At 39.6% G+C, this 20,229-nt stretch overlaps 1 long non-coding RNA gene across 1 annotated transcript in view; it reads left to right on the top strand.

The window, feature by feature from the left end:
- Positions 1–20,229, top strand: part of LOC150022240 (uncharacterized) — a 105,194-nt gene that overhangs the window by 21,575 nt on the left and 63,390 nt on the right. The gene's annotated exons all lie outside the window — the stretch shown is intronic.

Genomic DNA, 20,229 nt, shown 5'->3' with positions numbered 1-20,229 from the left:
GATACAGGTGGGAAGGCTCTCCTGCACAAGGTTACACACTCAGATAGGCTCTCTGCTCCTTGCCAAGATCATTACGGAATCATCCATTCCACCTTTCATCTGGACATTGATATACAGACTATGTTAGAGTTGTTGACTCAGGCTCGAGCACTTCTCATTCTCCAGAGGTTTGTCTTGGGAATCACAGTGATGAGACTGTGGACCCTGAGTGACTTTGAGGCTTGAACAGCTGCTTCGGGGTTGGGTATTCTGCCTTCTATAGCAGTGCTTCTAACCCTTCGCCCCACACCCTTCACCATGCAAATACGAACCACCTGAGGTCTTGTTAAAATGCAGATTTTAATTCAGTAAATCTGAGTGGGCCAGAGCCTGCCTTTCTAACAAGTTCCCAGGTGATGCTGCCACTGCTGAATCAGGGTTGCATCATAAATATCAAGGTTCTAGTGCACACCCTTTCTATGGGCAAGCATAAGAATGGGGCCCCTGAATATTGTATTGGATTCCCCAAAACATCATTTAAAAAGACCAGAACTCTGGGGCCAGGTCTTGTTAAAGGCCACTGGGGCTTCCTAACTATATAAGCAGCATCTGTCCCAGGAAGACCTGCATCCTCATTAGGGCAGCGCCTACCACTACCTCTCCTCTCAGCCTTTCAGGGTCCTGGGCCCCTTCCAGGAAATCCTTGGCCTCATGCTTTCCCAGCATTACCCAATCCTAGCTCTTTCACGTAACCAAACTTGGCTTTTCAGAGAAAGTACCCACTGTCAAGTCTCAGCAACCTCAACTTCCTTCTTCTCCCAGCGACTCTGGATTATTTACCCTTCTCCACACTCCGTCTGCTCTTAGAGGGAGAGGTCTGGAAGTTCATCTCCTCTCCTCTGGCTTCCCTTGCGTTATGCGGCTGCACGAGGCAGCAGAGCAGAGTGGTTCAGGGGGCTCTGACATCAGACAGCCAGGATCTTACAGGCTGGATGACCTCACCTGGGTTCCTCGCCATCTCTAGGCTTCACCTTTCTCATTGTAAATGGCGGTGGTGACAGCTTCTACTTCGTGGGGTTGTGAGGATGAAAGGATTGATGTGGGAAAACTATTTAGAACAAGACTTGGTAAGTCAGTTTAAAGTTATTTTGTTCAATGATCTCTTTCCTCATATCTTCAATCTTGGCTGGGAAGAACAGTAAGAAAGAGTGCATGCTGTCCCTATTGCCATGAGGGCTGGTAGAAGGCTTAATGTTCTCTTGTTCTTGAAAGCGGAGAGATTCTTCACTCTTGTTGGGAGGTGTCTTCAAGGTCACTAGAGGGTGATAGTCAACAGTGTCTACACTGGCCCATCCTGATTTTTAAACCAAGTTTTCCATCAAGGCCACCCACACCCTGGGCTCTTCAGTCCTGTCCACAGAAGCAATGTTCTGGGACCTTCTTTCCTCCCTCAAAGCCATGCTCTGGGTTCCCACTTAATCCTTGTGTTTTTGTGACCTTGTCTTCATTTCCTATTTTAACCTCCATGCTAGTCTCTTAACCTCAACGACAGATTCTGGCTTTGTAGCTTTTACCCTTGACACCAAAGGACATTTATTCCCTCGTTTTTCTGGCTCTTTCTACTCCTGGTCACTCTGGGTTTGCTTGCCCACTAAGCCCTGGCCTGCACTGACTGGGGCTAACGTAACATGGCCTGGTCAGCTCCACTCAGGCCTCTCCCCTCAGGGAGAACTGGATAGTGGTGCATAACAAAAATGATGATTTATATTTGTTAAACACTATTAGTAGTTTACATGGATCGTGTCATCATATTTTAATTGCAAATCTGTCAAATGTTATTTTTATTTTGAAGGAGAGAAAAGTGAGGCTCAGTGAGGTTAAACTCAAAACCATGCATGCGATTAAAGGGGATCAGAATATGCCACCCCACAAATGCCAATTTAGCACAAGGATTATTTTGATTTGAAGGCAATTGAGAATCGACAGATATAGGAAGAGTTCTCTGCCCTCCCTTCCTCTGCCTAAAAGGAGGACATACATTTTTCTTTGTAAAGATACCTGCCCTAGCACCAGGACAGAATCAACATTGAGATAAGCTTGCATAGCAGAACTTACTAAACTAACTTATCTTCCATTAGTTCCCTTCTATATTTCCTAGTCACTTCCCCATGATTTATCCTCAGTTGAAGTCCAAACGCCATTTCCTTTGTTAAAAGGGAATGTAAGTCTCTGAGTCTGACTGCTTTTTTGAGTTTCACTTTTTTTCTGTGAACTCCTATGCATATAAATATTAACAAAAGTTGTTTGCCTCTTCTGTTAATCTTTTGTTAGTTTAGTTAATACACCCTAGGTACTGAAAATAAGAGGGTACAATAAAAGCTTTCCCTCCCCAACCCGGTAAATGTAATTCAGTTCATGGGCCCTGGGAGAACTTTCCCCTCCTTCAGTAACACTGTCTTCTCTCTCCTCCGCCCCTGCCATTGCCTTAATCCAGACCCTCATCAGCTCATTCAACCATTAAAGCAGGAGCTTCCCAATGGCTCAGAGCCCCTGCCCTCAGGCCCTTTCCCCTTGATCCGCCCTCTTTTCTGCTACCAGGAAGCTTCTGTAAGGCAGGTTCTGAGCGTGCCTAACTCCTGTGTAAAGCTCTTCAGTGTTAAACTCACCTTTACAGGCTCATCTTGAATAGTACCTCTTCTGTTAGGCATCTCCCAGGTGAGTTAGTCACTTCCTCCCCCGCTCCTTGTCTGCTACTCTCCCAGAGCCCTTGCAACATTGCGTTTTGATGATCCTTTTACTCGCCTTGTCTCCCCTCTGCATACCCAGCCTGTGGGCTCACTGATGACAAGGACTGTAGTGTACTCACCCTGTGCCTCTGATGCCCAGCCCAGAGGGCGGGAAGTGGCCGTGTAGATGTTTAATAAATGAGAGGCCGACAACTGGCTTTACGCTAAGTAATAAAACAAATGGTTCTTTTATTACCCAATTATGTCAACTGATTTTCTCATAGAATTATATCATTTTGAACCTGGAAACACCTTTAAGTTTATCTGCCCCAGTCCCATCATTTTTATGGCTAAGGAAAGGATGGATGTGCCAGAGTGACAAAGTCAGTTGCTTGTGGGGAAGGCTAGCCTCCAGCACCTCTAGTTCAGAGTTCTCTGTCAACTGATTGTGGTGCCCATCACTGAGTGGAAAAGACACCTTTGTATTGGCTCCAAGAATTGCCCAGTTGTCTGTGTGATGAAGGAAATAGCCATTTCCACTAATAGCATGTTTTTCATACTTGCATTTAGTGTCGTGGGCACTGCTGACATTGCTGAATTAGAATAATTCTAGAGCACTTATTTTTATGTGGAAAGATCATTAATTGTACTCTAAAATGATTAATATAGTCTATTATAGATGATGAGAAAAAAGAGTCTTCTAATGTTTTGTTTTACTTCCAGGAACGTCTACTTGAATATCAGAGAATGGTTGAAATGGGGAAAGAAAGCTCACCTAATGTCACTATAGAATTATTCTTTTTCTTGTGAAAATCTAAAAATGAGCTACATCAGTTAATTTTTCCAGGTTTATTGAGGCATAATTGACAAAGAAAATGTATATATTTAAGGTGTACGACAAGATGTGTTGATACACATATACATTTGTGAAATGATTGCCACAATCAAGCTAATGAACATCTCCATCACCTCACATAGTTACCTTTTTTGTATGTGTGTGGTGAGAATATTTCAGGCCTACTCTCTTAAAAAATTTCAAATACCCAATACAGTATTATTAACTAGTTAGCATGCTGTATATTAGATTTCCAGAACTTGTTCATAATTGGAAGTGTGTAATTGAAATTTGTACCCATGACCAACACTAACACTCCCTATTCCTCTACCCTCAAGAATTATTTCTTTTCATGTTGCATCATTAATGATTTGCATAATTATAATTTTACTTTTTGGGGAACAAGGCCTTTCACATAAAGTGTTTTCATTGATCCCTGGCATCTTAAATGTCAAACCAAGGCAATATTTTACCTGGGAAAAAAAGAAGAATCATGATTGCCACACAAATTGGTGAGCATTTATTATTTTCTTTGCTTAGCATTTCCTCTTTCTTCTGAGACTGTGTTTCAGGACACTGATGGTCTAATATATGATTAAGAGAGAGTTATGCTTTTAAAATTTTACCTCCGCTCCCTGACATGGTGCTTGTCACTGGGAAGGAGGCTGGCATGAGCTGGGCCAGTCATAGCACTATATTCCCTGGCAACAATGCTTAGTCTGAGAATGGGCATGTGTCTGAAAGTAGGCCAGTCAGAGTCCTTCCTTGTCATTTTTGAAATCCTCACCAGAGGCCATGCTTACCATTTTTAGAGAGAGGAGAAAGGAGGGAGAGAGGGAGAGAAACATGAATACAAGAGAAACATCGATCAGTTGTCTCTCAAATGCTTCTGACCAGGACTGAACCTGCAATCTAGGCATGTGCCCTGACCAGGAATCGAACCATGACCTTTCAGTTTATGGGATATTGCTCCAACCAACTGATCTACACTGGCCAGGTCTTCTTTGTTGTTTTTGAAAACAGAAGCTAGTAGAAGGGAAGAAGAGTTTCTTTATTTTCTTCTTGTGATGCTGAGAAGATGCAGACATCTGAACTATAAGTGGCTCTGGTTCTAGCAGGGCAGGTAAAAGTTACCTGTGAGAATGAAGGTGGCCAGTGGAGAGCAGCAGGGAGAAGGGAGGAAGAGGAGGAGGAGGAGGTCTCTGATAGTGTTAGAGGGCCTGTGTCAGCTATTTCTGAGGCACCTTTCTTCCTGGTATCAGACAATGATGCATATTTTTTCTTTTTTGCTGGTTTGTGTTTTGAAGCTTTGCGAATGACTATTCAAAAAATTCTAACATATGCATATTACATTATGCTTTGTTAGATAAACAAGCAAATATGCCTTCTCTACCCTAGAATGGAGATCACATTGTGTGAGGCACTCCATATTATTTTTTCTAAGTTCTTTCTTACTTCAACATTTATTCAATATCATTTATGTAACAGGTAATTAAAAAAATACAAGAGGGGACCCCCCAAAACCAGAATTTATTTATAAAAATTGTGTATTTATTCTTACATGCTTAAACTTCAGTCACTTTCAAAGCACTCTCCATTTGAAGCAATATACCTATTGAGATGTTTTTCCCACTGCTCAAAACTGTTTTTGAACTCGCCAATTTTTGATGCCTTTGACAAGTGCTTCTGTCATTTTTTGTTTCACCTCTTTCATATTGGCAGAAACGTTTTCCTTTGGGGACGTTTTTTCATTTGGGGAAACAAAACATCGTTTGGGTTGAGATTGGGTGAGTAGGGAGAGTGGGGCACCGGGGTCATTCCTTTTTTGGTCAAAAACTGCTCAACACTCAGCGTGTTGTGGGAAGGTGTGCTTGTAAATCACCCATCATGAAATGGGCAAATGCATTGAAAGAGTCTTCAAAAAGATTCACTGAAGCCAAATGCACCCTCGCACAGCAACACCAGCTGGTCCACTGATAAAGATGGGTTCCTAGAACACACACCTAGTGGGGGAAGCCTGTAGTACTATAAGGGGTCAGCCCTCCAGAAGATAATTCCAGTTTTTGGGGGAGTGACCCCTTATAAAGTTTGAGAAATGTGTCTAGCTACCTGGCTAAGCTCATCCAACTGCCAGGTAGTTCAGTTAGCCAGACAGTTTTTCTAATATGGAAAATTAAAAAAACAAAACAAAACCAGTTCGATGCAAAGACTTTTTGTTAAAATGCTATATAGTATGAAGAAGAAATGACTCTCTCAAGGACAAGCCTATTTATAGCAGCAAATGTCTTCGAAAAAAAACATTTTGTCTTGATAATATTAGGTACACTAATCAAATAAAATATTCACATTTTGTATTACATCCTGGAAATTTGAAGGCAGGGCAACTGTGATAGATTTCACCGAACATAGCATAAATCATAGAATCCTTATGTGGGGAGACTTAAAAATAAAATTTCTATAGCTTTGATTTTTTTGGGCTTTTTCCCCATGAAGAGTTGGGGCCTGGTGAACAGGTTATAAAAAAATGAAAATGAAAAGGTCATTGCAATAGTCTTAATGCAGGCACAATGTTCATGAACATCTGAGAAAGGTAAGGGCAAGGAAAACCAAATTTTTCTCAAATACTGTCTACTAACTTTTGAATTTATTTTTTCCCAAAGTTTTCTTTCCACAGGCAAAAGAAAATATAACAGAAAATGTGAAAATTTCTATCAAGTTCTTGCAGAGCCAAGGACAAACCAGTACTTAGATATCTTGACTCTCTTATGTATTTATTTCCCTATTTTTAAATTTTTTATTGTCATCCATCCACTCCCCTCCCCTTTGGCAACCTTCAGCTTGTTCTCTGTATTTATGGGTCTGTTTTGTTTTGTTTTGTTTTTAGATTCCACATGCAAGTGAAATCATACCATGTTTGTCTCCCTCTGACTTATTTCACTTAGCATAATACTCTCATATTGAAAATTTTATTACAAATGCATTAGCATTAAGAAGGGTGATATAATTTTGAAGGCAGATGGAAAAAGAAACATACAATGAATTTGAACTCCCCTGTTGGTGGCCCTGCCCTGGCCAGCTGACAGATGGGAGAGCTAGCTGACAGGAGGCTGGGATGAAGTCAGCAAAGCAACTCTGGTTAGTGACTCATGACTCAAGTTTGTTTAATTATTTTGGCAAAGTCAATATGTTGCTCATGTGTTGCAGTAGAATTAATGAAGATATTTGGGTTGATGCAGTCCCGATTTTTTGAGGAGAGGCAGAACTTTTTGGTTGTAAGTGAATAGAACAGAACTGGGACCCAGGGAAGGTCTTGAGTGTTGGTGTCCATTGCTTAACTGAAGTTGTAAATGAAAACTGGAATCCTTCAGGAAGAGAAAGTCAATCCCCTGGAAAACAATCTTATAGTATAGAGGAAACAGGAGACCTTTTGATAACTGTTTCATTTGTGAATATTAAAAATACTTTGTAAGAGGGAATTGTTTTATGAATAGAAACTTGCAATTTTCTTGAAAACAATCCCTACTTATATATGTGTGTGTGTCTGTCCATGGTGACACTGAACTAATACTTCTCAATTATCTGCAACTTAGCTGAGAGCCAAAAAGTGAGGGGGAAAAAAAAATGGCTGAACTGAATGCCCTCGTCTATTAACTAAAGCCCTTGCACTTTATCCATGAATATTCTTGTGATTTTCTTCCAGTGTTTTCTGTCTTGAGTAAAACACCAGAGCTCCACTGTTCATCCACTTGTATGAGCCATACCCCCCGGAATTATCCCAGACACCTTCCTCCCCTTTACCCTGGCACACCTGTCCAGGTCATGCCACATTGACCTTCTAAATAGCTCTCCAACTTCCCACTCCTCTTAACGCACATGAGTTCTTGTGGAACATATGGGCTACTTTTCAGAATAAGACTTAAATTCATTAAATAAAATACTTAGGATTCCAAAAGAAAACAATTATGTTAAAGTACAGCTATCAAAAATTGAGTTAATAATATGTGCTTCTTTATTAATGCATCGCGTAATATCATATAGTGACAGACATAACAACCATACTAATTTTCAAGTAGTGATGAGCGTAAATGACACCTTCATGCATCTGCAACAACTGTATTGTGATCTGAAAACACCTGCAGTTCCTCTTGGCTGCAAAGGCCATGTGCTGCTGATACAACTATAGTTTGTTGCCTACATTCATCATGGGAGGAAATACAAAATTTCGGTCAGAAGTTGGTGAAAGTAAAGATGTGCTTTTTTTTCTACCCAAGTTCATAGATTTCTGTGGAGCCTGGATGGAGGACACCTGCCTTCATCCAAGCCACCGTCATTTCTCACTGGGTTTACAGCCATGTTCTCCTATTTGATGTGATGCACTTGCCCATGTCCAAACTATCCTCCACTCTGCAGCCAAAGTGGTATTTTCAAAATGCAAAATTTGTCACCTGTCCCGCACTTGCTTATACCTCAGCCACTTTCCATTGCCCTTAGAATAGAGACCAGCCACAGGGATCCCTTGCTGTGGATTCTCTTTCACTACGGGGTATTTTGCACACGAGTTTCCCTCTGCTAGGAATGCTCTCCATGCTCTTGTGTACCGAGTTCACTCTTCAGGAAATCATCTGGCCCATCACTTGCTCAAGGAGGCCTCCCCTGGCTTCCGGACTAGTTCTGGGTTCTCTATTGCACCATTGCCCTCTCATACCTCAGAGGTGATGTTGCATTTACTTGCGCGATTCTTTGCGTAATGTCTGTCTGTACCCACCCACTGTGGGTTCCATGAGAATGGGTTTGTGCTAACCCCAGGACGGTGCCTGGCACATAGTAGAGGCTCACCAAATACTTGCAGAATGAAGCACTGAGTGCCTGAACAGTTCCAGCAAGCATTTTAGAAGCAGAAAATCCAGTGATGTGGTGGGGGTTGGGTTGAGGAGGGAAGAAGAGCATTAGAGGCAGACACGTGATCGCAGAGAGAAGTGGTAATCTCTTATTCTCTTGTTTGAGGAGACACATCCTCAAACAGCAAAAAAGTAACCCAAAACAGACACTCTTTCTCCCCAAATGAAGGCTTTTGGTATAACTAAAAAGTGAGTTCTATGTACATTAATAGTCCCTGAGAGCACCCCTGTATTCCAGGTGAGAACATTAACTTGCATTTCTAAGGTTAACCCTAAATAATAAGCAAAGATTAAATTACAATATTGTATTCCCATACTGAAAAAGAAATGTCAAAAATAATGAAAATCCAGATTTGCTCTTGAAAAAAGTCATTTGGAAAATAACCTAATATATGAGGTCAGATAGCTAGCTATACAGTGTGTATCTTGTGTAATGTATATGTGTGTGTGTATGTGTGTGTGTGTAAATATATTCTTTGATGCTGTTATTTTGATATTTAATTTTCTTATGGAATATTTTAGTGGGTTGATGATACCAGTAGAGATGATATTAATGAATCAAATTGTGGATAGTTTTCAAATAAACTGAGTGATGCTATTATATTCTGTGACACAGATTTCATCCCCAATTCCATCTACATGGTGCAGATGGAGGCCTAAGGGACTGGATAAAAGTGGATGGATGGATGGTATAAATCTATCCTCAATAATTAATAAGTAACCCAAGATTGACTTGTGTAACATAATATTTAAGTATATTTTATTGATTATGCTATTACACTTGTCCCAATTATTCCCCCTTTGTCCCCCTCCACCTGGTACCCTCTTCCCTCCAGCAAAATCCCTCCACTTACTTCATGTCCATGGGTTGTGCATATAAGTTCTTTGGATTTTCCATTTCCTATACTATTCTTAACATCTCCCTATCTATTTTGTACCTACCAATTATGCTTCTTAATCCATGTACTTTCCCCCTTTTCTCCCGCTTCCCCCTCCCAGCTGATAACCCTCCAAGTGATCTCCGTATCTATGATTCTGTTCCTGTTCTAGTTGTTTGCTTAGTTTGTTTTGTTTTTTAGATTCAGTTGTTGATAGTTGTGAGTTTATTGTCATTTTAGTGTTCATAACTTTGATCTTCTTCATTTTCTTAAGTAAGTCCATTTAACATTTTATATAACAATGGCTTGGTGATGATGAACTCCTTTAGCTTTACCTTCTCTGGGAAGCACTCTATCTGCCTTTGCATTCTAAATGATAACTTTGCTGGGTAGAGTTATCTTGGTTAGAGGTCCTTGCTTTTCATCACTTTGAATACTTCTTGCCAGTTCCTTCTTGCCTGCAAAGTTTCTTTTGAGAGATCAGTTGATAGATTTATGGGAACTCCTTTGTAGGTAACTCTCTTCTTTTCTCTTGCTGCTTTTAAGATTCTCTCTTTATCTTTAGCCTTTGGCCTTTTAATTATGATGTGTCTTGGTGTGGTCCTCTTTGGGTCCAACTTGTTTGGGACTCTCTGTGCTTCCTGAACTTGTATGTCTATTTCCTTCACCAAATTAGGGACGTTTTCTTCCACTATTTTTTTCAAATAAGTTTTCGGTTTCTTGCTCTTCCTTTTCTCCTTCTAGCATCTCTACGATTCGGATGTTGGCACTTTTGGAGATGTCCCAGAGTCTTCTTATTCTCTCCTCATTTTTTAAATTCCTGTTTCTTCATTCTGTTCTGGTTGAATGTTTATTTATTTTTTATGTTCCAAATCATTGATTTGAACCCCAGCTTCCTTCCCTTCTCTATTTGTTTCCTATGGATTATTCTTTATTTCACTTAGTGTAACCTTCATTTCTTCCTTTATTTTTTCGCTGTACTCAAGGAATCCTCTGAGCATCCTTATCACTAGTGCTTTGGACTCTGTATCTGATAGGTTGTCTCTCTCTCCTTCATTTAGCTATTTTTCTGGGGTTTTATTGTTTTTTGGGGGGGGCATATTTCTTTGTCTTCTCAGTTTGTCTCCCTGTACTTGTTTCTGTGTGTTAGGTAGAGCTGCTTGGACTCCCTGTCTCATGCATCTATTAAGTTATGTGGAGTGGAGCCATAGTTATTCTCCAGGATGGGGCTTCACTGCTTTGTGGCTCTATATATGGAAGGTGGGTTGGAGAGGGAACAATACTGCTGTCTGGCTGCTGGAGGCTTGCTTGGCACTCGCTCCATTTCCAGTCACTTCACCCCCTTCCCATATGTGCCTGGCACCCTTCTAGCTGTTGCCTTGATGTTGGTTTCCAGACTGGGTGAGTGTGCATATGTTCTAGAACTGTGCATATACTTTAAACAAACTCTCCTGAGAGACTGGAAGTTTCTTACACCATCCCAACCCACACTGGTTTTTATAGCCAGAAGTTATGAGGCTTTATTTTCCTAGTGCTGGAACCCAGGGCTGCATGGTCTGGCTTGGGGCTTGCATTACTTGCTCCCGAGGTATTCCTCCCAATTTTTATCCACCACCTGTGAATGTGGGACTGGTCCCACTTCACTGCTGCTGCCTTGCCATGACTGCCTCCCTGCCATCACACTGTATCCTCTCTGCCCTGGGTCCTCATCTCTACCCCTCCTACCGGTCTGGATGAATATGGCTTCTTTAATTCCTTGGTTGTCAGACTTCCATACAGTTTTATTTTCTGGAAATTCTGTATGTATTTTGCTCTGAGGATAGTTGTGATTCTTCTTATGGTTGTGCAAGGTGAAGCACATCTACATATACCTCTATCTTGACTAGAAGTCTGTAGAACATTTCATTCTATAAGCACTCCTTTCAAGACATTGACCATCTCTTCCTCAGTCAGACAATGCAGATGATCTTAAAAATGCTTTACCTGCAGACCTAGCAGCACCTCCTTGTCACTGACAGAGCATGCCATGTATAACATAATTTTGAGTACCTACCACATTCAAGGCTTGATTGTAGGTATTGGGAGAATGGGGATACCATAATAACCTAGGACCTATTTTCCTGTATTGATGGATGCATTATTACTGAAGTTAGACTATTGTATAGGACTTCTTTTATGGAGAAAGATGTGAAAATGTTAGTCCTTGGTTGGCAAAAGGCAGAACGTTTTTATTCTAAACCCCCATAGAGAAGATGATCATTTGACATTCACCCTGCATGCCTTCAACATGTGAGGCAAAGTTAGGAGCTGCCATTCTGTGCTGTTTCAGGGAGCACTTCCAATCCTTTCAGGGAGCATCTCCAGAGCATTGGCCAGGATTTGGATTCAAACAAAAAGTCAACTGATTGGCATATTTCCATATCAGATGCTCATTATTTACTTAAAATAAAACCATGTGCAATCCTCCCTCCTGTGCACCAAGTTGGTGAGTTCAATCCTGAAAATGATCTACTGTGCCCTCTAGGGGGAGGGGCCTGGGCTACAGCCATCAGTGACCTTGGCCCTATTTTTATTCCCTCCTTTCCACTGAGTTTGGACTCAGCTGCCTGAAGCAATGCTGTCACACTCTGTTGTGTCAAAGCAACTCAAGCACCTTTGGGCTGGGACCATTGAAATGATGGACTGTTATGGTCTTCCCTCTTAATGCTTATTTAATGCCTATTCAGGGAGCACTTCATTTACACATCATTTACAAGCTAGACAATTTTGGGGGAAAATTCAGTATTGCTCTAGCATAGGAGCCATGTTTTATTTAAATAAGATGAGCCGTTTTTACTCTAAATGCAGGCCTGCACATGTACTTCTAAACTATTCACAGTAAGACTTATCATAATTTCTCTCCCCCACCCAACCCGGGAAAAGGGGACAACTGTAATTGAAAAACCAAAAAAAAAAAAAAGACTTATCATAGAATTATATTACAGTTTTTAACCAAAATAATGCTCAGGTTTCGAAGGAGGAACAATAAGTTGGAACAAGAAAATATATTTTGTTTATAGTAATTCTTAAGAAGAATGCATATGAATTACAGTTTCATATAATAAGGTTTAACCTAAGAGTTTATTACCTTATCTATGTCTTAAATTTAATAGTAAGAATACAAATGCAGTTAGTCAAGTCATTATATATTGCATTAACTGGGCAGATTCAGAGTTTATTTATGAGTATTGTTTCTGATTTCTGTGTCAGAGAATCAAAAAGCATAGCAGATGGCTTTATGTATATACAGAAATAAATAAAAATTTAAGATAAAAAAATGACTATAATGGTCGATAGAGATCATACCTAGATATAGAAACAGAAGAAAATTCTTTTCAAGCCTGAATTTTATTATGTTGAAGAAATTACGGGGGAGCAAATGAGACCTCTTTCCTTAGAAATTAAATAAACAGAGACATGTATTTCACTTATTTATGGTGATTATAAATGACCAGGGTGAGAATTTTAATGTCATTACCACAAGGACAATATTAATCACTTTCAGCCCATTTTTGTTTTTTAGTGGGTGTGGAAAGCAATAGAACATAAAATTCTTAGACAGTTCTTTTAATTAAAATTGGAAATGAAAGAGTTATTTGGGGGATGTTTCTCTGAATGGAGAATATTGATATTTTTAATTGAATTCTGAATTGAGTTTCCAATAAATTGAAATGCAGGGATTTCTCTCCAACTACATGGAATATTTTAGCAGATTAATGACTGATCATTTTAAGAGCCAAAATGACTGGAACCAGCTTTTGATGTGAGAAAATGAGCTCCTGTATTTCCATTTTAAGAGTTTATTCAGCTGTGGTTAAGATACATTAACAACAAATAGATTTCAAAGTTAGAGTGTTGATATTACTAATTTATAATGTCTGGTGTAGTTGGCAATTATTTAAGCTGTGTAACAGCACCTCTGTCCTCTGCCAACCTCAGTTCAACACTTATGGTTTGGAAATGCCATTTCCCCTCTGTAATTATGAAGCTGGAAATGACTCTGTGCACCTGGTTCACAGTTCTTTGTACCCTTCAATGTCTTCCATGGATAGAAAACTCTGGGGTTTGGATGATTTGGGTGAGCGTTTTCTTTCTGGTCTACACATTTTGAGATAGCCTTTGTAAATGGCCTCCATTTTATAAAGATGACTGAAGACTGGGGGCAGGGGGGATTTGCAGTCCCTGTAGAAAAGGTATTATAAAGCAGCAGCAGAAAAATGAAAATACAAAGCAAAAAGAACATTCCCCAAACACCACAACAAAAAGACTTTTTGCAGCCACGGAGAGCCCTTCAGCACCCCAAAGCCTGCCGGAATGGTGGCACCTCATGAACAGTGAGTGCCGAGCTAGCTCTGGATAAAATACCAAGGCAGGTCTCTGATGTGTCATCTGCTTGTCTAGCCTCTCGGGTCGGCACCAGTTTTTCTTCCAGGTGGCTTCTTCCACTTCAGGTTCTCAGCATCCCTTGTGCTCTTTTAATCCTCATGTAGACAGTAGAGCCTGTTCTGCCAACAGCCTGGTCCCCTCACACACACCTAGGAGCATAGGACCCAGAACCTTTATTGCTTAGCCAGGGGAGGCAGTGGAGTCTGTAGAACTGCCACAGACTCCATACGGCCACCTAGCCAGTTGTGTACTTTGCTCATTTAGGATATAATTTCAAACACACCCTTTCAGCTCACATAAAGCCCAAAGAAATGACACCTGGAGGTTGGCGATGTAGGAACTGAGGGCATGTGGAAGGAAGCAGAGATAAAACATTTATGGGTATATTCTTGCTTGCTCATTTTTTAAAAAAGTTGATTTTATAAAAGTTCATTTTCATCTTTTCATAGCACCAGTATTTGGCTTTGTTGGTTGTCTCTTATTTTTGTTTTCTATTTCATTGATTTCTCCATTTATATTTTATCTTCCTCTTTGTTTTTACCTAATGTCCTAAGTTGGATGCTTAGTGCTTTAATTCTTAGTTTTTATATTATCTACCATAGGCAATTAAGGATATACATTTTGCTCTATGTTCTATTTTTGCTACATCCACAAGGTTTAATATGTATTATTATTATTTATTTCTGAATATATCTAAATTTCTACGTTTTTTTTGAGTTGTTAAAGTTTGGTCTTAAAATTTCCAAATTTGTGGGTCCTTTCCCCATTTTTGTCATTGACTTCTAATCCCTCACAATTGAATTTTGTGTGGTCAGAGGACAGGTTCTAGCTAACATGGGTTTTGGGAAATTTTCTGAGACTTGTTTTATGGGCCTAGAATTGTGATCAATTTTTGTAAATGTTCTGTGTATGCTTGGAAAGAATGTAAATTCTTCTTTTTTTTTTTTTCCCCACTACGCACAAGAATGTAAATTCTTTAATTGTTGGATCCAGGTTCTATTTTCACCCAGCAAACTAAACCTGTAAATGATGTCAAATAAGCTATATTTGTGCTGAATCTTCCTCATTTGCCCCTAAGTTTCCTCACCCTGCTTTGTGCTTCAGGAGGCTGACCTGTATGAACTTTATCAAGGACTCTCTACCCCTGCCTTTCCCAAGAAAGCCAATGGACAATATGGACAGAGAATGGACAGAGAGGAAGGTCAAAATATTAACTCATCCAGCTCCCTCCTTCTGGGCCATTTTGGCAAAGACTGCAACCCCCTGTCAAAGTTAACAGAGATTGTCACACACCCTCTCTGTCAGCCACAGCTCTCATTGGTGTTGATAACCAAGCCCTCTCCCAGGTGCATTAGGCCTAGGCCCTTATTGCTAGTCCGGGTGCACTTCTCCATCCATTCTTGGTTGCAGTCCCTTAACTTTACCTAGAGCTTGTGAATGTTTAATTAAACTCTCTTCACCTAATCTGAGGGTAGAATCACTTCTGCTAGGACCCAACTGAGAAGATCTCTGGACTCATGTATGCCTACTTGAACTAACAATAATTGAGAGAAATGGATGGGATCTTCCATTATAACCATGGATTTGCCAATTTCTATGCTTTATTTATTTTGAGACTATTTTTTAAAGCGCATGTAAGTTAGAATTGTCTCTTCCTGGTGAAGTGAATCTTTTGTTATTATATGGTGGCCTTCTCTATATTTCTTGGTTTTGAGGTCTCCTTACATTCTTAAAAATTATTGAGAAACCCAAAGAGATTTTATTGGTGTAGATTTATCTATATTTACCATGTTATAAGTTAAAACTGTTGAAAATGAAAATATTTATTAATTCACTACCAATAACAGTAGTAAACTTATTACATGGTAACATACATAACATTTAAAAATTTTAAAAGTTCTTATTTTCTGAAACAAAACATTAGTGAGAAGAGTGGCATTGCTTTACATACTTGTAAATCTCTTTAATATGTGGTTTATTCAAAAATAACGATTCTCATATCTGTTTCTGTATCAAATCTGTTTCTGTGTCTGATCTGTTTGGATATGTTGTTTTGGTTGAGGTTGAAAAAAAAAAATTCAGCTTCACATAGATATGGAGTTGGAAAGAAAGCAGCATTGTCATGGCCTTCTCAGGTAATGGTAGATATTCATCTTTGATACCACTCTAAAACTCCATAAGTGGAGCTTCCTTAAAGGCTAGTTAGAATATGAAATCTGAAAACAGATCAATTAACTTTTCATATTCTGTTATGTTAAAATCTATTGATGTACCTTGTACTTTGCATGGATCTCTTACCCATGCATGAATTTTTGTTATTCATTGGTCATTTGGAAAATATTGGTTCATTGAGCTACGCAAATCTTCTAAATGTTGACACATTTTGTCAACATTTGATGGCACGCCTGGCAGGGTTCAAGGTTCATCAGGGTACTGTGCACACAGAGAGAAGAAGTGGGATCCAAGCAGTTGTCATAGGGTGCCAGGCCCTGCCTCACTGCCCCAGCCTCCCCCAACTCATTTCTGAGAGATCATCACAAACTCCTCGTAGGATTTGTTCTGCCCTAGCTTCTGAGCCTATCAGGAAATATAGCCAAGGTTCAATTTTATTCCTCCCCTACTCCTTGACTATTCAGTGGAATTTAGAATTAATTTGTTTGCTCCTGTCCCAAGATCTGGTGGCTCAGATACAATCAATCAGCCTCTCATTTGTTCTTAAGACACATTCACTATCAGTCAACCCCATGGCCCAAAGAAAGGACTCCTAGGTATCTGAGTTGCTTTTGGACTATCTTCTCCCTCAGTTTTCCCCAACCTCATTCCCAACCCATTTCCATAATTCTATTGGCCTCCTCTGAACCCATAGAATGGCCTGATTTCTACCTTAATTTCTATTGGTGATATTCTGTAGTGCTAGAATCGTAACCTGGAGATAGGTCGGTGCAAGGGAATAGAGCTGGGTGGGGTAATGAGTGAGAAATTTATCCTCAGTGTTAACTTATTTATAGAGAAGATGTTGAAACCCATATTTCAGCCACAGTGAAATATTCTCTAGAATCATTCCCAGAAAACACATACATACAAGCACACACACACACATGAGTTTTGTCTAAGGGGCAAGCTCTTTAATGGTATAAAGAATAAATTAGAGTGAAAGAACACATTTTGAACTTTAGCCCTATGATGGGGCCCAAAATTAACATCCCTTCCCCTCCAAAAGTAAACATACAAGCAAACAGTACCACCCCAAAAAACAATCTAGAAAAACAAAGTATCAAAACACCCAGCAATCAGCAGACTCACAGACTCATTCTGCAGCTAATGATGGCAATACCAACCAAATCTGACTGAATCTTGAGCCACCCATTTGGATGCAAGAGATCATCTCCAGTGTGAGATAAACCAAAGATAAAATGACCACCAGATGATTTGGAGAGAAATGAGCCAAATGTCCAACCAACCAAACAAATAAAAATATGGATGGAAAAGACATGGCTGAATACACTGAGTTATGTAAGAGTCTGAGATAGAATTCATAGGATTTCTGGAAACAGAGTTTCATCAAGAGCTGAAGGAAAATGAAAAGGAAGACAGCAGGCGTAATTGCCCTGAGCAATTGTTTCCTGCTGAGACAGAAGAGTTTTACCATCAGCTCCGTTAGAATATATCCAGGCAAGTACAGAAAACATGGAAATAAATACTTCTCATAAAATCAGGATGGGAGAACAAAAGGGCACCCAGAGACATGCCATGTGTAACAGAGAAGAAAGTGGGCAAAGGCCAGATAAGGTGATAACAGAAAAAAAAAAGTGAGAAAATTACATCCCTATGGGCATCATTAGGGTGAAGGAAAGCAGGCAAATGGAAGATGCTTAAAATGTTAACAGAGCAAAGCATCCAGAACACCCCAGGTCAAATCCTGTTAGAGCACATATTGTCACCAAGAAGATCTCTGTATAACAAAAAAGGGAGGAGTGTAAGTACAGGTGGGAAAGTGGCAGCTAGACGTCAGGAGAACTGGGACATAATTCTGGTTCTTTTACCACCGGGCTCTATTTCCTTGGGTACACTCGCCAACCTTTCTCAGTTGGAACTTTCCATAACATCAAGAACTTACCCCAGAGCAGTGATCTGTCGCTTTTTGCAGCGTAGCCCCTTTAAGAATCTGATGAAATTTGTAACTCTTCCCTGAAAAAGTTTACATGGGCTTATACTAGATTTTTCATACAATTTCCAGAGGGTCATATATATTTTGAAAGAAGACACTGGACTTACCTTGACTGGTCTCTTATATCATTTCCAGCTTGGAAAGTCTATGGTTCTATGATTTGTAGGTGGTAATGTGTCTTCTTAGTTCAAATAATAATTAATTCAACACAGCTCCAGTACAAGGCAGGTGGTTGGAGCTTGTGTATAAGGGGTTCCACTATTGGGTAGGAAAATGTGCACCAGAAAGGCAGTGAGGGGGATTGTTAAACTTGTTCACACTAACTTGCCCTTTCTCTTTCAGCAGCCCTGGGTTTTTTATCCACTCAATATTTCAGTGAAATTTAACCTAATCTATTAATTAGCAGGGCTTGTCTTGGCTCAATTCTTTTGATTTTGATTATCTTGTGTTCCTCACCTTGCCCCGTCCTCTCTCCCTCTCTCTCTCTCTCTCTCTCTCTTTTTTCTGACCTTAATGCCTCATCTTCCTTTATCTGACCTTTTTTTTTAAATGAAGTAATGAAAGGATTAAGGCTAATGCTTTGAAGGTGGATGACTTTAGAAAGAACTTTTCATGTGTCAGAGGTAGTACTAGGACAGAAAGAACTACAAAGAAATATGAGACACATCTCTGCTCAAGGAATTTATAATGTAGTTGGGAAGATAAGATATGAACTCATGAAAACTGAAATAATCATAAAGAATTAGATTGCAAAAGAGAAGATTACAGTACAAGTTATCTTCAAAGAGGTTGTCATCATGTTGATGAACCTCATGGGTCATCAATGCTACAGGTTTAAAGGATGATAAAATCAGCGAACCTGGAAAGGCTTCATGAAAGAGATACATTTTGTTTCTGGGCAGGGGCCAGGCCTTGAAGGATATGTATGGTGTGAATGATTGGGAAAATTCAACAGAGAAAAATGTGAGAGAACATTTGATTAGTCTAATTGTGCTGCTATAACAGAGTGCCACAGACTGGGTATAAACAGATATTTATTATATTTCTCACAATGCTGAAGGCTGGAAAGTCCAAGGTCAAGGTGCTGGCAGATTAGTGTGTGCTGAGAGCTGGCTTCCTGGTTCACAGACACTCTCCTCTCACTGTGTCCTCAGGAAGTAGAAGGGGTGAGGAAGTTCTCTGAGGCCTCTTTATAAGGGCACTAATCCTATTCATTTTTTAAATTATATTTTATTGATTATACCATTACAGTTCTGATTTTTCTCCCTTTCTCCCCCTCAACCTAGCACTCCCTATTCCCTCAGGCAATTCCCACACCATTGTCCATGTCCATAGGTCACACATATAATTTCTTTGGCTTCTTCATTTTCTATACTGTACTTTACATCCCCATGGCTATTCTGTAGCTACCTATTTGTCCTTCTTAATTCCCTCAACTTTTCACCCTTACTCTCCCAACCACTTCCCACTGACAACCATCAAAACATTCTCCCTATTCATGATTCTGTCTCCTTTCTTCTTGTTCGCTTAGTTTGTTTTTTAGATTCAATTGTTGATAGATACGTATTAACTGTCATTTCATTGTTCATAGTTTTGATCTTCTTTTTCTTAAGTAAGTCCCTTTAACATTTCATATAATAATGGTTTGGTGATGATGAACTCCTTTTGTTTTTTCTTGTCTGAGAAACATTTTATCTGCCTTTCAATTCTAAATGATAGCTTTGCTGAGTAGAGCAATCTTGGCTGTAGATCCCTGCTTTTCATGACTTCGTATATTCCTTGCCAATCCGTTCTTCCCTGCAAAGTTTCTTTTGAGAAATCAGCTGACAGTCTTATGGGAACTCCTCTGTAATAACTAACTCATTTTCTCTTGCTGCTTTTAAGATTCTCTCTTTATCTTTAACCTTTAGTATTTTAATTATAATGAGTTTTGGCATGGGCCTCTTTGCATCCATCTTGTTTGGGACTCTCTATGCTTCCTGGACTTGCATGTCTATTTCCTTCACCAAATTAAGGAAGTTTTCTTCCATTATTTTTTCAAATAAATTTCTAACTTCTTGCTCTTTGTCTTCCTCTTATGGCAACCCTGTGATGTAAGTGTTGGACCTCATGAAGTTGTCCAAGAGGCTGTTTTTGCTCTCTTATGTTTCATAGCATTGATTTGATTCTGGACTTCATCCACTCTACTGTTGTTTCCCTGTAAATTGTTCTTTATTTCAATTAGTGAATTTTTTGTACTCACTAAGTTCCTTGAACATCCTTATAACTAGTGTTTTGAACTCTGTATCTGTTAGATTGCTTATCTCCACTTCATTTAGTT

The sequence above is a fragment of the Furipterus horrens genome, unplaced genomic scaffold (assembly GCF_987537825.1).
Source record: "Furipterus horrens unplaced genomic scaffold, mFurHor1.1.pri manual_scaffold_1, whole genome shotgun sequence".
NCBI classification, from domain to species: Eukaryota; Metazoa; Chordata; class Mammalia; order Chiroptera; family Furipteridae; genus Furipterus; species Furipterus horrens.
Note: the sequence above shows the minus strand (reverse complement) of the source record. Positions and strands in the feature narration are given on the sequence as shown.